The sequence below is a fragment of the Pteropus vampyrus genome, unplaced genomic scaffold (genome assembly GCF_000151845.1).
Source record: "Pteropus vampyrus isolate Shadow unplaced genomic scaffold, Pvam_2.0 Scaffold300, whole genome shotgun sequence".
Lineage (NCBI taxonomy): Eukaryota > Metazoa > Chordata > Mammalia > Chiroptera > Pteropodidae > Pteropus > Pteropus vampyrus.
Window position 1 is genome coordinate 29,798 of NW_011889081.1, and position 7,941 is coordinate 37,738.

At 46.6% G+C, this 7,941-nt stretch overlaps 1 pseudogene; it reads left to right on the forward strand.

Annotated features, from left to right (window-relative positions):
- Positions 1-7,271: 7,271 nt before the first annotated feature.
- On the forward strand, positions 7,272-7,390 carry LOC111730076 (annotated as a pseudogene).
- Positions 7,391-7,941: the final 551 nt, after the last annotated feature.

Sequence of the window (7,941 nt, forward strand, 5' to 3'; positions counted from 1 at the left end):
CTGCTCCGAAAAACACCTTAGCAAGAGCTGCTGTCCCACCCGCTGGGCCCTGCCCAACCCAGCGGTCCCAAGAACCACACGCCTGGGATCTGCAAGCTCCAACTCATCCTAAGAGGCATTAACTGATCTGATCGTGGTGCCCTGCGATAGCCACGCCCCCAGCTGATCTCACGCTGGCACCGCCCCCAGCCTCCGCCCCGCTGAGTGGCACCGCCCCCCCCCCCCCCCCCCCCCCGCGGCCCCCTCGCCTCTCCTCCCCGCCCGCCGGCGGTGTGTGGAGGGCAGGGGTGCGGGACCCGGCCCGACTTCATTACGAGCGAAGCGCCGGTGCTCTCAGCAGCACCGATTTCCCCAGGCTCCACGGTTCCCGAGAAGGGATAATAAATGTGTTCGGAAGCGTGGGGTAATTTATTAAAGTGCATTGTATTGCAATGGTTTTACAAGAAGATTAATTTTTAATAAAGAAACCTATTACCTCACTCTTCGAGGACCTTCACACACCTAAGAAAAATGATTCTCTTCGCCTCTGTGGAAACTGCTGTGGCTTCTTTCCTGGAACAGGGTCTACGCTTTGTTCTCCTCAGCCTCCCCCCGAGAGAGGAAGACAGACTTTCTGAGTGGAGTCCAAAGAGAATCTGGGCCACGTCTGGGTCCATTAGTGACTGGAGGCCTGTTTTTCAGGCTCTTCTTAGCCACGCTGGCTTTGGTTTCTGGTCAGCACAGCGGCTCCTGTTCCAGTGGTGCACAGCGGAAAACGGGCCGGACCCTCAGATGCCTAAGGCCTGGGCCGGATGCCGACCACTGGGTCCCCCAACCAGGGGCTTGAGGGGCAGAAATGAATTTAAAGGAGACTCACATATGGTGAAGACATCAGAAAGTCAGTCAGGAATAAAAGTGAAAAGAACTAAGCACTGTAGAGGAGTAGCTGAGCCCATGGCCTTAGAATCACCCATACTCCTCCACTACCTGGGTGACCTTGAGCACAGTTACATGACCTCTGGGCCTGAATTTCCTCAGCTGTGAAATGCGCATTGACAGAATGTTTAGCTTAACAAGGGAAGTGCTCAGCGCAGGACCTAGAATGGTTATTGCTGCTGCTGCTGCTGCTGCTGCTGCTGCATCACCGGGAAGAGAGAAAAGAAGGCTGTGAGGCTGGGATTTGGGGTGGAGGAGTGACCTTTGTGTAAATCAAAAGCTTTTTGGAAAATAAAATCTATTCATCGTCTCTCCTTTATTAGGAATCCCATACGAGGATATGGGCTTGCAATTTGCCAGAGACTTCAGCTAAACCTGAGAAAGGACAGTCATGAGATGTGGTCCAGAGAGGTGAGGGGCCTGACGGACTCAGGCAATGGAGTGCAGACGATGGAGACTTACTCGCTAGGGGATTTCAAACCCAGGAAAGTGCCCTCTGGCAAGAATAATTATAAGTTAGTTAATTTGGAGACAGAAGGTTAGTGATTGATATTATTATTATTATTATTATTATTATTATTATTATGCCACTTATTAAGAAATTAGCTGAGAACCTACCATGTGCCAATTCTGGAATTCTACCTACCATGATTCCAGGGACCCAACCTAGCAATGAATGCCCATAATTCCACACAAAAGGCTTTGTACTGAGCTCAGAGTCAGAACATACCGCTAAAATTCCCTATGAGACTGAATCCAAATAATGAAATATCAATAATAATTGATATATATTAAGCACTAGGTCTATGCCAGACACTATACTAAGTACTAGATATCTTATTAGCTCATTCAATCCTCTAAATACTCTATTTGCAAGTCACATATCTGAGATAGGATCGATAGTATATAAAGAACACTGAAAAATCAATAAGATTTGCCTATTCTGATATTTAATACCAATGCAATCCTATAACATGTGGGCTCTTCTGTCTGGCTTCTTTCTTAGCATTGCATGTTCAAGGTTCATTCACATTGTAGCCTGTGTCAGTATTTCATTCCTTTTTATAGCCCAATAATATTCCACTGTGTGTATAGACCACAGAAAGACAGAAAGCTGATTAGTGCTGGGGCTGAGTTGGGGGAGTGAATGGGAAGTGACTGCTTAATGGACATGGAGTCTGTTAGGAGAACCGAAAACGTCCCGGAAGCACAGTGGTGATGGTTGCATAACCTCGTGGGTGCACTTAATGCCACTGAATTATATGCTTTAAAAAGGTCAAAATGCTCACTTTTATGTTATGCACATTTTCCCACCATAAAATATCTCAATAATAAGAAAAGAAATAACCCAAATTAAGAAAGAAAAAAAAAATGGGCAAAAGATTTGAACAGAAACCTCACCAGAGGCAAAGTACAGATGACGAGCAAGTGAAAGATGTTCAACATCATCAGTAATTAGGGAGATGGAAAAAAAAAAAAACCCACAATTGAGATATTACTATACACCTATTAGAATGTCCAAAATTAAAGAGACTAGTCATAGCAAATGTCAGTTCATCTGAGGAACTGGAACTCCCCGACCTAAGTGGTTGGAAATGGAAAGGATACAGCTGCTTTGCAAAAACCGCTTGCTAGTTTCTTGAAAAGTTAAGCATTCACCGGCAAATGATCCAGACATTCCATTTCCAGGTATTTACTCAAGAGAAATGAAAGCTCATGTCCACACAAAGACTTGGACACAAATGTTCAGCATTATTTGTAATACTCCCAAGCTGGAAACAAACCAAGTGTCTATCAGTCGGCGAACGGGTAAACGAAGGTGGAACAGCCATACAGTTGAATACTACTCAGCAATAAAAAGAATAAAATACCGCCATCTGCAACAACATGGGTGAACCCGAAAACCATTACAGCAAGTGAGAAGCCAGATACAAAAGACAGTATGCTTTTCATTCAGTTTCTATGAATGGTCCAGAAAAGGTATATTCCTAGAAATAAAAATCAGGTTGAGTTTCCTGGAGCTTCAGGAGTTGCCTGGAGCTGGAGATTGGGCGAGTGGGAGTTGACTACATATGTAATATTTTGGAGGGGATGGAGAAATTCTAAAACTGGGTTGGGGTGATGATGGTTGCACAACTCTCTAGATTTATAGATTCCCCAAAATCATTGTAACCTACATGAACAATAGGTGAATATTACAGTATGTCAACCATATCTCAATAATGCTTTAAAAACAGTATAAACCATGTGATTCCATTTATATAAAATTCTAGAAGATGCAAACCAATCTATAGATTCAGAGAGCAGATCCATGGTTTGCTGAGGAAGTTGGGAGCAGAGAGTGAGAAGATGAGAGATTGTAAGGGGGCCAACATCCTTGGGAACGATAGACATTTTCATGATCTTGTGACTTGCTTTTATAGGCATATATGCAAATGTCGACACTCATCAAATTTAACTTTTGAAATATATGCAGTTTTCTGGGTGTCAATCATATGTTTAAATTTTTTTTACACATGGCCATGACTCAGAAGGGAGATACCACGAGTGAGGCTCAGTATTAAACAGACTTAACTAGGAGGCCTCGGTCCCAATGGGGGGCGGGGGTCCCATGGTGCAGAAGGGACAGTAGCATAGCTGTTGAGGAGTTCCTGGATTGACTGGGGAGCCACCCCAATGAGTGTGTTTCAACTTAATTACCTCTTTAAAGATGTTGTCTCCAAATATAGTCGCATTCTGAGGTATTGGGAGGCTAAGATTTCAACATAGGAATTTGGGGGGGATGCGACTCATCCCGTCACACCTTGTGAAGATACAGATGTACAGCCAGTGAGCCTGATAGCTATCCAGGAGCCACAGCAAGAAGGAAGGAAGATACTGAAAGAAAAGGATGGAGAAACCCCAAATCTGGAACCCACAAACGAGGTTTAAGATGTGAGATGTTCTCTTTGTCAGCTATGCTGTCTCGGGCAGAGGTGCCTCCTGGAGGTGCTGATGCCCTAGCTCCGCAAAGTGTGGCCCAGGGCACTGACCTTGGCATCAGCAGGGGACTTGTTAGAAACGCAGTGCCTCCAGCCTCACCAAGACCCACTAAACCAGCCAGCCCAGCACCAAGATGCCCAGGTGATCCCTGGGCCTGCTCGCCTTTGAGACAGCACTGGTCTAGACTTCAAACCCCTTCCGACCTCCCTCCCGCTCAGAAGCCAGAATTTCTGGAATCGATCCCTGTTCAGACCAATCCCTGTTCAGACAGCCCACTTTGTTCCTTTCCTGTTTGTACCCTAGCATGGTTAGCTATGCAATTAAGTTATAAAGAGACTCTAAGGGGTCCTATCAGCAAACAGGTTTGCCCCCAGTTGATTTCCTCCTTGTGCAAATGTGCTCAGCAATGATCCATTTTAATAGTAAGTGAAATTAGCCCATATACCAAGCTCTACCTTTCTCAGGCCAGGCAGCTTAGAGATGACCTGGGAGGAAGGGGCCCTGGACCGGTGGCCTCCCCAGGACACTGCAAAACGATGAAGGCATTGTTAGGAGAGGTGCGTGGGTGGTTGGAGCTCCAATTCGAGGACCAGAGAAGATGCAGCTGAGGTCCACAGCCCAGTGAAGGTAAAGGAGTGAGCGGCCACAATTGTCCCAATACCCGTAACATTGATGGAGGTTGGTCCTGTCACTCTCTGCATTTCACAGGAGGAGAAGGAGGTTCAGAGTGGTTATATAATCATGCCCTTGCCACTCAGTGAATGACTGGAGGAGCCAGGGTTTGGATCCAGGCATCTAACACCAATGCCTGGGCACCTTTCACACGAGCGCATGCGCAGTTGTTGGGGTGTCGCGGTCAAGTTTAGCTTCTCCCAGAGACATTTTTCTCTCAGGCCATTCTATCTCTTCCTGGCGGTCCTGCCACTCCCTGGGGAAAGGCTGACTGCTTGGGAAAGTGGCTCCCAGAGGCTTAGAAAGAGCCTTTGGGAGGATCGGTGGGCTGAGAAGTAAGAAGAGCCCCTGATGTGTCAGCTCCTGGAGGGTGGAGCCCGGTGAAGAGCATCAGTGATTGGCAGCTGCCTCCACTAATTAGGAAAGCTTATCCCGGGGCATCACCAGGTTTGTTTAGCCTTCAGATCCTGTCTCTCCCACTGACCACAGTCCCTGGCAAGGGCCCGATTCCCTAATGAACTCGAGATAGTTGGTTTCACTCTCAGAGCCTGATCTTAACCCTCGGAAAGCAAAACAGACTTGCCACCCGTGGACTTCCCTCTGGCGGCCAGTGAAGAATGACAGGAAATAAGAGAATGTGAGATAATGGGGGAGGCAGGTCTGCTAGCAAAGGCTTGGGACCATCCTGTCTTCTTGAGCTTCAGAGTCAAATAGAAGTAATAATACCAGCCGTCCCCTGCCCTCCACGTACCCATCCATAGTCATGACCATTTATCAACTCACCGAGAGTCCAGCTGTGCTACTACACATGCTGAACGGAGAGCCCTCATTTGTCCCCATGGATCCGCTCTCCACCCTCGGGAGTTCAGAGGGTTTGTTCTCCCGAAATGCAGGCTGGCAATGGCTTGACCCTCGAGTGAAGGTCACGCCCAGGTCAGGTGACCTCTCCTACAGCCCCTGGGTTCTGGGAACTCCCCCTTCCCCGGCCTCTTGAGGCCCCAGGGTGGGAACAGCTCCCGCTGTTGCTAGCCCCAGGGTGCGGCACCTTCTCTCATCCGTTTCCCTTAGCCGCTCTCTGATAAGCCATCCCTGTACTAAACTCTTCTCAGCTCTCCCATGAGGATATGTCATCCGTTTCTGCCATGGACCCTGGCCCACACGGAATCTAACTTATTTGATCTCTAACCCTGAACTACAATTCTAAAGCATAGGCATTATTAGCTTCATGTTGGACATGAGGAAACTAAGGCTCAGACTTCAAATCTGCATAAATAACCCAAGGCCAGAAATTGTTCATAGAATTTTGAACTTACGAAGTCATGAACTTATAATTGTGATGCATGAGTTGAAGGTAAATAAGAGTTTATTAAATGGATAGATGGATGGATAGATGGATGAATGAACCCAACCTGTCTGACCTTCTCTAATCCAATGTTTAAATCTGGGCTTCCACTGTACTTCATCCAAATGATTCATCACTTAGTGCCACCTGTAACACCGGTCTCCTCGAAGACCCTTGGCCAAATTGTCCCTTCCCCAGTTTTCAGCCCAACCAAACATCAGATCAGCTTCTTCTGAGAGCATCATTATTTGAGGAACTCAGTGTTTCCCAAACTGTATTTTTCCACCCCAGAGTCTCTGAGTCACAGCAGCCCTTTGTACTTCATCTACAAAATTTTCCAATATACTGCAGTTTTAGTGGGACTATTAAAAACCTGTCAGAGAAATGCTGGTAATGGCAAAAACATTCCTCAGAGGCCGTCGATTCCCCCACATATCCATCAGAGCTGCCCTGCACGACAAAGAGGCCCTCATTTAGAATGTGTCAATTCTGATTATTAATGTGGGGAAAACACCTGCTAAGTATGTTTGTCTGGGAGGTGAGCTTGGCAGGAAGCAAGGGCAGCAGCAGCACTGGCTGCGGAGAAAACCCTGGTGTCCAGGCCCAGCTTGCTGAAAGGCCACCATAATTAATTAGGACTTGGCTATCATAGCACGCATGGAGAGGAAGGGGGCACAGAGCACGGTGGAGAGGGGGTGATGCAGCACTCAGAGGGCAGGCTCCCCCTTGACTGGGTGGAATGCAATTCATACTCGGAGTCCACGGCATGATGACATGTTCATTTGTCCTCAGATTTGTTTGCTCGTGAAATACCTGGAGACTCCCTACAAAGCTGTCCTCGGGGCTCAAACCTTATCAATCAACAGGATAGTTCTGCTTTGCTGTTTTACTAACTAAAGCTCTTCCGGATTACAGACAAAGACTCCATCACTACCACCATTTGGCCAAGTGTATGTATTCACTTGTGTATTGATTCATTTGTCTGTCCATCATCCATCCATCCATGTATTCACATACGTGTGCCTGTCTCTCTCTCTCACACTTTCTCCATCCATGCATCTAACCAGTCATCCATCATTTTATGCATTTTTTTTATTCGACTGGTATTTATTGGACAATTATTCAATTCCAGAAAATATGGTGGTCATGAAGGATACCAAGATGAATTGGACATAGGTCCTTGACCTCAAGGAGCTTTTGGTCTAGAGAGAAAAACAGACAAATACTTGGGTACATAACCCCAGAAAGAGCAGATACAGCAGCAGGCCATCTACAGTGTTGGGGACAGGACTTCCAGAGGAAATCTCTGAGCTGGGTGTTGAAGGATGAGCAGGAGTTTGACAAGAAAGAAGGGCATGCAGTCTATGGCCATGCCACCCTGAACAAGACCGATCCCATCTGATCTCGGAAGCTAAGCAGGGTCAAGCCTGATTAGTACTTGGATGAGAGACCACTTAGGAAGACCAGGTGCTGTAGGCGTAAAAAATAAATAAATAAATAAATAATAAGGGACTGTAAGCTGACAAGGTCCTTGCAATCTGTGAGACCAACCAAGGGTTGCCTCGCCTAAAAAAAATAATATTCAAAAAGAAAAAAAAAAAAAAGAAATGAGTCACATGAGTTGGGATGAGCAAGGCCATTCCGGGCAGAGAAAGCATCATATTCAAAAGCATGGCAGTTTGATTACTGGTGAGAATTATAAGGGTCAGGGGACCAAGAGAGGAAATAAGAAGTCTTTGTGAAGTCTCTAAACATGTAACTGAGACAACGTAATCACGGTAGAACATGGGGTCCCGGAGAGGGAAGCAGGGAGGCAAGTAGCACATCCTATTCAAACTGACACGTCTCCTCGGCACCTAATATGGTGCCCTAAACACAGTAATAGTTCAATAACTACTTGTAGAATTCCATCATTTTATTAATTCGACCCTGTTTTATCAAGTCCTTAATGAATGCCCAGCACACATGCCCAGGGCAGGGCATGCACGGTGGGCACGTCGGGGCTGAGCACAGAGGAGACTCTCCATAAC